This window comes from Lycium ferocissimum, chromosome 5 (genome assembly GCF_029784015.1).
Source record: "Lycium ferocissimum isolate CSIRO_LF1 chromosome 5, AGI_CSIRO_Lferr_CH_V1, whole genome shotgun sequence".
In the NCBI taxonomy this organism is placed as follows: Eukaryota; Viridiplantae; Streptophyta; class Magnoliopsida; order Solanales; family Solanaceae; genus Lycium; species Lycium ferocissimum.
The window spans coordinates 52,278,971-52,288,474 of NC_081346.1; the positions used below are offsets into that span (position 1 = coordinate 52,278,971).

Below are 9,504 nucleotides of genomic sequence, written 5' to 3' on the forward strand. Positions count from 1 at the left end.
GGAAAACCCTTTTTTAAAACCCTTTGGTTTCCCTTTGTTTTTGAGAACTTTAATGGGTTTCTTACACTTGATTCTCATGGTTTGATGAAGTTGATCACTAATATCCCTTGAATTCTTGTGGGAGAAGTGTGGAGAAATGTTCTAGAGATTTCTAGAGAGAAGGGGTGTGAAGGAGAAACGAAATGAAATAACTTGGACCCCTTATTAATAATACTCAAATCTATCCCGACCATTTTCTACGGACCAACATACGGTCCGTATAAATTATACTGACCGTATGTCCGGGTCAGAGATTCGTCCAGCCGAGGTGCTAATCCGGGTCGATTATACGGCCAAACATACGCCGCATAATTTATAATGCCAAGTATGTCGGGCCGTAGAATGCCGCTCTTTCCGAACTCATTCTCGTTAACTCGTTCTCCAATCATTATGGAACCTTCTTAACACTTGTTTATCACCTCATTAACAATCTAAGGGACGTTATAACTCTTCTCCAAAACATCATTAATCGTCATTAACTTGTTACTCGCAAATCCTTTTCGATACATATCGTATGCCTTGCCTTCTCTTGGCAAACATTCTCCTCTTACCTCGAATGTCTTTGAAATCTTAATTAGGGTCATCAATGTCATTCCTTACTTATTGAATTATCGTATGCTTCGTGCCCTTCGTTAGTCTATTCACTGTGCATTAACGGAAATTTTTTTGAGGTTTAACATATCTCCAACTAGAAATAGTAATGTTTCCAGCAGACTGAACTTTTGTTAATACCACACACTGGAAACAGAACTATTTCCAGTTTGTATTCCTTATCTTTGTGCTGCACTAGTTGATGTATAATTCTTCCTTGCTAAAATTTTCTTATAGGTTACCTAATGGGTTAAGTTCTTTATAGTCGTTTTCCACCCCAGAAAGAGAAACGGGTAGGCATGACTGAAACTTGTATTTTCAAAAACTTCACCTATATTCTTGTTCTAGAATAATAAACTAAACACGAATAATGATTCTTGTAATATCTAGAGAATGAATTAAGACTTGACTTCTCGAACTGGGAACCCAAGGGGAAGGGTTATTTTATACTACCTATAAAGACTAGCTAATTATGAAATCTAGACTACTAAGTATGCTTTGATTTGACTCTTGTTCTGGAATTCGTAAAACCCCTAGAATTCTCTGTCAAGGCTTCAGGTTCGAAAACGGGATAGGAGAAGATACCATAGATGTTCGTGATAGATGCTCGGCATCGAGGTAGGTTACGTTTTACTTGAGTTAGACTTTGCTTAATGAGTCGTATATATGTTCTAGAATTGACGGGAGAAAGCATGATTAGGTCTTCGAACACCGGCCGCTGGACGTTAGTTAGGCGGGTATTAATTGTGGAATTACGTGGGCTTTGTCGCCATGAAGAGAAGTAGTCGAACCAAGTGTGTAGTTGTTATGTTCAAGCGGAGGCGTGCAGCGTGTATATCCTCGGGTGTTGATTTAGTCAAGAACGGGATTTGTTTTACCGTGAATCACACATGGTCTTGCTATACCATATGCTAGAGTAATTTGTACTTAGAACGTATTTGACTTTATGTTGTATTCTTGCTGTGGTCGAACTGATTCCTTGAGTTTATTTGAAATAAGGCATGAGGTTTGGATTCCTTGACATTAATGTTATTAATTGATCATGTTCCCTATTAATGGTTACACTGGAAGCACGTTGAGATTCATGTTGGATCGACATGAATATATATATATATATATATATATATATATATATATATATATATATATATATACATTTGACATGTGGGGTGAGGATGTGGCCTAGTTATGGGCTCGTGATCCGAGGTCGGCTCAAGTCGAAGCGGTACATGGACATCTGTCCCCCGTAGGTCATTACTATTCACAAACAATACCATTAGTACGTGTGTGTACGATGTGATAGTAACTCGGGTTGCATTACATTTTACTTACTTATATTCTTGTGATAGAGGTCACACTCGTCTTGGCTGCATTACATTGAATCATGACTCATTCTGGTGATTTCATAGTTGATTTTTCTTGTTGTTGAGCTGTTATGTTTACACGTGATTTCTTGGTCTTGTTTGATGAATGAAGAGAAGTTATGTCGAAGTGATCCCACTTAGAATGGTTAAGGTTGGAACGTACGGGAGATATATTATCGTCAGTCGCATTGCTTGTGCTTACTCTTATTGCGTATTTGATAAATGATTATGGACTGATGTCTATTTTGAGATGTTATGCTGTTGAGTATGTCTGTCAAATTATGAGTCCGTCAGATCGTTGGAAGCAAGGTAAGGTTTGGTGATTTCAATTTGAATGGGTTGGCATGAAGGTTATTGTCCTGACTTAGTTATTATTGAGGATTAAGTGGTCTAGGAGTCTTTCTTGAGTGTCGAAACCGATTGTTGCCTGTTAGTCCTTATTTTCCGTTGTTACTTTGATGTGTTAGTTGTAGAGGAATCCGAGTGAGCTTATGACAGAACTGTTACCTTGAGTAGGATTTATAAAGGTGTTATGAATGTAGTTATCTATTTATCTTGATTGATTCTATATAATATTACGTGAACTAACCTTAGTCGACCTATGATGCTTACCAGTACGTGTGTTGTACTGATACTATTCTTGCTACATTCCTTTTGGGAGTATAGATGTGTTTCAGGTTATTACTTTAAGGTTTCGTTAGCTGCAGTGGCAGATATCTTCCTACAACTTCTGTGTATCTCATTCCAAGGTAGAAGTTGTGTCACTTTATTTGAGTTTTATTCCTCTGTGATTGTAAAAGCTCTTGTACATGTCTAGACTAGGTCTTGGGAAAGTGTGACTTTTGAAATTTGTAAAGAGCGTCATTTATGTTTTCATACTCATTGTTCATTTTCAGCAGTTATTAAGTTGTCAAATGATTTAAATAATGGGTTGGTTGGTAAGGGTTCGCCTACCAGGTGAGATGAGATAAGATAGGTGCCCGCACGAACCGCATATTGGGTCGTGACAATATGCGAGTTTAGACAGCATGTCATCGCACTAAACAACACAAAGCCACAGCTGTGATAAACCGATAAGAACACCTATGTAAGTCAAAGATGACACAAAGTAATGTGTACAACGCACTTCACACGTAGTAATTATATTCAACCCAAACAAAACAGGCTATGTCAACCAAATCAAATAAACAAAAAATGATATTTGGCGTATGCGAGGAAAGATATGAATATACCTGGAAGTAATTTCCACTCATTCACATGTTGGGCAGTACTCTCTTCAATTCTCTAGAAAGTGGGAATTTTCACTACTTTTCTCCCAAATGGATTATAAGATAAGAGATGAATAATACTTATACCTTGGTGCATATTAACCGTAGTTCTAATCTATTCGCCCTATTCTGAATTTCATTTGCCATTCTTTGCTTTTTGTGCGTTAGTTTTTTCTCTGTCATGTTGATGTTGTTCTTATTTTTCTCTTAAAAGTCCTTTTTTCCACCTTTAATTTGGTCCTGCTCTGTTATTTCGTTTTCTTTCTTAGCAGCAACAATATAGTCAAGGGTAGTTGTAGATGTATAGTCAAATATCACTTGAAAAATTCAACAGTCGCTTCTTTTTCTTAAAAAAAGAAGAAGAAACTGTCACTGCTTTTAATCCTTGGACTCCTTCTCAGACCTTCTATATGTACCTCTCATTGTAGAAAGCAATCATATCTCCATAAGATACTTGAAGGATCAACAACTTGAAAAGTGAGCAGAACATGTGCCACAAATGTATAATAGATGATAACTGTAGATGTATATAAACATATTCAAAGCTTAGCTAATTACATTCACAAGAAATCTTTAAATTCTTTCCCAGCTAGAAGTATGTAGTAAATAAAGTAAAATTATAATAAGAAAATAGTGATGAAAATACCTGTAGCTATGTTGGAGGAATTGGTAGGACTCGCTTTTGGTCATCCTATTGCAGCCTTTGGTCAGTGATATGATTGAGCCGATGGTAAATCTGTGTTCCATTTTCTTAGTACAATCTACAATATAACAAAAGTTTAAAAACAAATCAAGCTATAATGCAAATATAAATTAGCATATTTTTTTTGATTAAGCACCGGGTGTCCGAGTCTCTTTGAGCCCCGACTAATCCCGGGGGTGCACAGGCCCTCGGCAAGGAGTTTCCCGCAAGTGCACCACAGTAATTCGTGGTTTCCCGTCACTGGCCGAAATTGTTTGCACCAGCCGGGTTTCGAACTTGAGACCTTGAAAGGGAGCACCCCAAGGCTCAAGTCAATTGCCACCAGGCCAACCCCTGAGGGTTTAAATTAGCATATTCCTATTCCTAGATAGGGAGATTCAAGCATGAACATGTAATTTTGATAGACATAGAATGATATACAATTGGTTCATGAGCAGAAAGACTTAAGCAACAGAACAGAACAGATTACTAAACATCGCAACAGAGAAGACAAATCAATTTAATAGAAATCTAGACTCATTGAGGAATTTTACAGAAAACCTACAAGATAAAGGCTCAAGCGGAAAAATTACTAAACATAGCAATAGAGAAACGCACAGAGAAGCAAAATCAAATCCCAAAAAAAAAAGGTGTTACTCATATGTCCTATGATTTCTTGTTTGCTTTTAAGAACCAGTATTTTGTCTTGAATTAATTTATGACTAACTTCTTTTATGAAGCAAGAGCACTACTAAATAAGGATAACATGGAAGAAAGATAAAAAAGATTTCTTTCGAAAATTAAGCAGCAGAGATCAACATGATGAAGGTCGTGTTAAATTATTTATAAGTAGGTTTATTCCAAGCCAATTACAAAAGCCTTCAAGAACACCCCTATAGCCTTCTTCATCTATAATTTTCTTTAGCTATGTAAAACTACACACTATTAGATTCACAATTTTCTCAATTACCTTGAGGGCAGAAGATCGATTCTGAATCATGACGAAAATGAGGATCAAAATGAAAGAGAAACAGAGAAAGCTACGCCGAGAGGAGATGTGTGGTACCCGAGCTTGTGATAAAGTGAAAAGAGAAAGCAAGCGGTCACTTAATAGCTAGAACTCCACGTGTGTTACAGAAAATCAGTATAAGCTGTGAAAAGACTATAGTACCCTTATTTATGCCAGGCAGGCATGTTGATCTGTTGTGTGCTTACTCCCTCTTCTAAGATAGTAGAAAGAAATAGAAAATATAAATAACAGTGAATCCATAATTTAAAATTGTGAATTTTAAAAAGTATATATAATGTTATTTATACTTATTTTTTGCCAGATATATAGAGTTCGATTAAAAAATACTAATTCTCCCCATCTCACGAATTCATGGTCGAATCTACAACTGCACATAAAGCAGCTTTATTAGTGGGATTAGATGAATTTTTAGTCGTATATTAGAAGCAAAAAAGTCAATAGATAATTGAAAAGAAGTAAAGAACTAGTGCTTTACCTAATTACCTCCGTGATGACGAGCTAATTGAACCTTTAACTCTCTACAGTTGCACTTTCAACTTGAATATTTCACACAAAATATGTTACACTACATAAATATGGTATCATTGTATCTTTGAAGTATGTAAACTCCTTTTTTAGCATAAAATACGCTATATAACATCATATAAATTCAAACGAAAGAGTTGAAAGATTTTTGTCGGTCCATTAATTAATTATGTCATCCTTGACTTATGGGACTACATCATATGGTTGAATCAAACTAATGATAAACAATCGAAACTTAGTGACCGTTAATGCTTTGCTCTTTGACTTTCCTTTATGCAATAACATCTTTGTCTAATGACAACATTGACCAATACTTAGAGGGATTTTAGCGTGCTTAACTTATTATCAACATGTGATATCTCGTAGACATATTGCAGAACTTTGTTTAGAGTTTTTGGAGCCTTTTGGCACTTTAACCCTATAAAATACTCTTGATGACAAATCGAAAATTTGATACTATGTAGGTTATGCTCACACGAATCGCTAATAGGCATATTTCAAAATTTTCATTATGCTCTTTATTCATTCGTCAATTTGAAAGCATTGCTGAAAATAACTTGAAGGCGTTCAATAGATGAAGGCTTACTGATTCGTACAATTTCATTCGTCAATTTGAAAGCATTGCTGAAAATAACTTGGAGGCGTTCAATAGATGAAGGCTTAATGATTTGTACAATATATGATCACTAAATAATTAAGAGAGTTGTACTTCGCGTTTGGAACTGAGAGAAACTTTGACCTATTAGTTAGATGGGGCAAAGAAGTATAAAAGCTTGAAACTTCTTCCTAAATGAATTACTCAGAGAGTAATTTTAACATGCTACGCTACCTAAACCAATGGTACTTTTACATGATTATTATATATATATATATATATATATATATATATATATATATATATATATATATATATATATATATATGAAACTTCTTCCAAAATGAATTACTCAGAGAGTAATTTTAACATGCTACGCTACCTAAACCAATGGTACTTTTACATGATTAATATATATATATTAGATAACTCAGGCTATGTCACATAATTACTTTTACATGCTACACAAGCATAGCCAAATGAAACTTTTACTAGATTAATATATTTGATAAGTCAGGCTATATCAAGGAATTACTTTTACATGCTACACTATCATAAGAGATGATATGATTAAGAATTTGTTGAATTCTTACGTTGAAATAGGAATAAATAGAACAAAATATATAGATATAAATCGATATTAGTACAATCATATCCACTTTATGAACAAAGTGTTGCATCTGTGAATACACCTTAAGCCTCCCATACTATACATCAACATACCCAATGTGATCTCACAAGTGGAGTCCGGGGAGGGTGGGGTATTCGCAGACCTTACCCCTACCTTGTGAGAGGTCGAGAGGTTATTTCGGATAGACCATTGGCTCAACAAAAGCGTTTTAGACAACAACAACAACAACAACAAAAAAAAAAAAAAAAAAAAAAAAAAAAAAGGTTTGACAATTACCTGAGTAAAATTCATGGTGAAAATATTGTAGCAAGGAAAGTACCGAAAACAAAAATAGTAAACGTAGCCTAATTAAAGAAACAACAAATTTGAATACAATTGAAGAATAAGATAATACTAGACGAATAATAATAACAATGATATTGACAAGGTGCTCTAAGCTCGAACCATGCTCTCCCACATGAGAAATAGAAATCGCTCGCTACCTACTAACCCTCTACGCATATCCTCAACCTCCATGTTTTCCTATCTAGGGTCATGTGAGATGAAGATATGCCATGTCATGTCTAATCACCACTCCCCTATTCTTCATCAGTCTACCTCTACATCTACTTAGGCTTATCATTTTCTCTAAAACCTCCTCATTGGGGCATTTGTGCTCCTCCTCTTTGCATGTCCAAACCATTGCAGTCTCACTTCCCGCATTGTCCACCACAGAGGCCACTCCCACTTTGTCCCGTGTATCTTCGTTCCTAATATTAACTCTCCTAGTGTGCCCACATATCGATCTAAGCATCCTCATCTTCGCCTGTTGGACCTAGTATGTTTTGATGATTGACAAAGTGGATGAACAAAGTGACTGAACTAGGTCTATGAACATGTTCCATCACTGTCACGCCCCAAAATTCACCCTGGATGCAACAAGCATTCGATGCTATGAACAACACCGAAAGCACCTTATAAAATCAATAAACGTCTAATCTGTTTTAACACTCTTTCAGCATTTATTTAAACAAGTCATTAAGGATAAATGAAAACATGCTCACACTTACAAGCCAAGAAAAAGGTCAAAAGGCTCAAAAAGAGAAACTAGGGATATTTGAAATTTTTGGTAAGGCTTATTTAGGCAAAGTGACTATTTACACAAAGAAAGCCTAAGATCATCTCACAACCAAAGTAACTTTCAGATTTCAAACACGACCAACTGGGCAAGTTCTAGATTATACATGCATAAACAGAATCAAACTAACAACTCACACACATATTGGCATAAGGAATTTTATTTTTACACTTGTGACCTCCTAAGTAGTCATTCATCACACACAATACCCCAATAATCATAATGTCATATAAAGAATCAATCATGTCAACCAATAACTGTTCTAAGTATGTATTTTTCCAAATTTTCGAGGGGTCCAAAATTTCCAACAAACCAAAACAACATGTCATCAGTTACAGAGTAACACCAAATAAGTCAACACTACTATATTTAACCTAAGCAACAACCTAACCATGCCAGTTTCAACAAAAATAAAACCCCTCAGGAAAAGAACTCTGGCAAAGAAAAGCCGAGAGGGTTCCTAAACACATATATACAATACAACAAATCCAGATAGCCCACCCCCAACCAAAAAAAAATAAAAAAAATTCAGTGTCCCCACTACATCACATAAGCATAAAAAGGGATTAGGCATACCTGCTAGCACTAACTTTTACCGCTTTTCTCGCCATTTGGAGCTTATGAACTGGGCACCCAACTTTGATTCAAGTTTATGCCCACGAGCAATGGGGTAGTAAGTAGATGACCACGCCAAGCAAAGTATTTTTCATCTTACACTTCTTGGCTTTCAAGTGAGGAATGTCGTTTTGCCTTCTTAAATTTTCAAATTGCAAAATATAAGGCTTTTGAATTTCTTGAATTACACCATCCTCCTTTTCCCCCGGATTGGAGTCAACAAAGAACCAAATTTTTTGAAACAATGGTTGACTCCAATTTTTTTTTTCTTTGGCATTCCCAATAGACTCATCTTCATGACTTACCGTTTCATCTTAAGCATTGGGGAGTTCATAATGATTTGCCCATGGAGGATTTTCTTCTTCAGTCATCAAACCAAGTTGGAGACTAGTTTCTAAGTATTCTTCCAAGGCTTTTTGATTTTTGTTAGCCTCACCTAAAGGTGCACTCCATCATGAGTTTGAACTCACCAATTTGGCCATGCTCACAATAAAAATCACTACTAAACAAGTTTTGATGGAAAGATGCCATTTTTTTAATTTTCTAAAAATAAAATATAACACAGAAAATAACTATACAAATATTCACAGGTTCGGTTCAAAGCAAGTTAGCTTATTTTCTAAATTAGCCAAAATAAGCCGATTGCTCCCCGGCAATGGTACCAAAATTTGATACGCTCAAATTACACCTATTAATGGTATAACGCGGACGTTGTCAAATATAGTAACCCAAAAAGGTTGGGGTCGAATCCCACAGAGAACAATATATAGGCAATTTAAGCAGATTAGGAATTGTCACTTACAATAGCTAGACCGAACGCATCAATGGTGGTTTTTGATAAAATACGGAAATATAAATTCTAATCTAGAAAGCAAGTAAATTCATCAATGGCCACAAGTAAGGAATTAAGGAATCTATTTCTCAAGTAATGATCCAATCTATTTCACGAATTACAGATACTGGTAATATTATGTTAATTAGCCTCGGATAATGACTCTAAATTAACTTCTCCCGAAGATTAACTAGACTACCTAATTGAATATCCCT

General features: G+C 35.5%; 1 long non-coding RNA gene across 1 annotated transcript; it reads right to left on the reverse strand.

The window, feature by feature from the left end:
- Positions 1-1,929: 1,929 nt before the first annotated feature.
- Positions 1,930-5,040, reverse strand: LOC132056891 (uncharacterized). Its single transcript, XR_009415010.1, has 4 exons — positions 4,915-5,040; positions 3,909-4,023; positions 3,227-3,278; positions 1,930-3,054 (listed from the first exon to the last, which is right to left on the reverse strand). It is a non-coding gene; the product is annotated as an uncharacterized LOC132056891 (long non-coding RNA).
- Positions 5,041-9,504: the final 4,464 nt, after the last annotated feature.